Raw genomic sequence first — 1,668 nt, forward strand, 5'->3', positions numbered from 1 at the left:
ACAATTACAAGAATGATAAGATAATTTTATAATTAAAAAAAAAAAATCAGTATTTATACAGTACAACATACATATTATAGTAGAGTAAATAAATGTAAATAAATAATGGTACAAAACAGTAATAAGTTATTATCTAACTACAGTTAAATCATATTTTGCAATGTTACCTGAAAATAAAACTAATCCAAACTTTATTGAGTTGAATTCAATTTTTCCTTAACTGTTGGTGAATGATTAATAAAGTAAACTTAAATTCATGGAAGTTTACTAAATTAAAACCATATTTCAACAGTAGACAAACTAAAATAAAATAATGGCAAAGTTAAAATCAATGAAATAATGGAATAAAAAAGAATCATTTTTTTTAAATATAACTAATAATAAAAATAAATCAAAAACTTTGAAAAAAGTCTTTGAAACCTTATAACAAAAAACTTCTTCAAACTCCAATCATAAATAAAAATAAACAAATAATAAATCCAAATAAACAAATAAAGCTCCAGCATAAATAAAATTATAGACAAAATAAGGACAGTTATAAGACAAAATAAATATAAAGAAGAAGAAGAGCAATAACGCTTTAAACTAACGTTACTCTTAAAGCTAGAACTACTTTTTAACCTAATGCTACATTTTAAGTTAATACTACTCTTAATCTTTCTTACTATAATGAAATTTCTTCCTAATTACTTTTATTTATGCTACTATTTATACTTTTTATATCCAGAAGTTAATTGCAATAATCGCACAAAAAATCATCAAAGCTGCTTTCCGAAATGTTGATCAAACAGTTCAAGTAATATAACTTATTGCATTTCAAACATTTAATCATTTTGCCTTCAGCAGGCATCCGACAAGAACAGTAAAGTAACAAACCAGTAAATGCTTTATACCTTTCCTCAATTATTTTATTCATAAAATGTTGGTTGCTTTCAGGTCTTGTGTTAAAATCAATTAACAATGATTGGGAAGATTCTCATGCAACTTCTAATTCTATAGGAAGTATGGGCTTCCTTACAAACATTAACTCAAAGGGGCGGTATTTTGTAGACTCTTGCCTTGATGTATTGTATGCAAAAGTACAAGCATCCAAATGAGTATCCCATGTAATATGGCGATCATTGCAAAATTTTACAAGCATTAACTGGATGGTTTGATTGAACCGCTCATCTAAACCATCATTGCAAAATTTTACAAGCATTAACTGGATGGTTTGATTGAACCGCTCATCTAAACCATTAGCCTAAAACACAAGATGATTAAATCCAAGATTATAAAACTAGAAAGCTCTTATACACAAACTGAATTCAAATTTTTAAACCTGTGGATGATAGGCTGTGGTAAAATGATATTTCACATTTAACAAAGTCGTTAGTTTCTAATTTATTTGATTGTAAAACTCTGTGCCTTGGTCAGAGGTAACAACTTTTGGTATACCCATTTGCATGAACAACTGAAATATTCAAAAAAAATTTATATCTTCAAAAATATTATTTAAATGCAATCAGATAATATTATTTAAATTTACCTTATACAATTCTATTGCAACACCACTTGCTAATTTTGATTTTAGGGGAAACGCTGCTACCCACTTTGTGCAATAATCAGAGATAGTAAGAATACATTTATTTATACTAAATCAATTCCAATATGAAACCATGGTGACTG

Source organism: Hydra vulgaris, chromosome 08, assembly GCF_038396675.1.
Source record: "Hydra vulgaris chromosome 08, alternate assembly HydraT2T_AEP".
Taxonomy (NCBI): Eukaryota; Metazoa; Cnidaria; class Hydrozoa; order Anthoathecata; family Hydridae; genus Hydra; species Hydra vulgaris.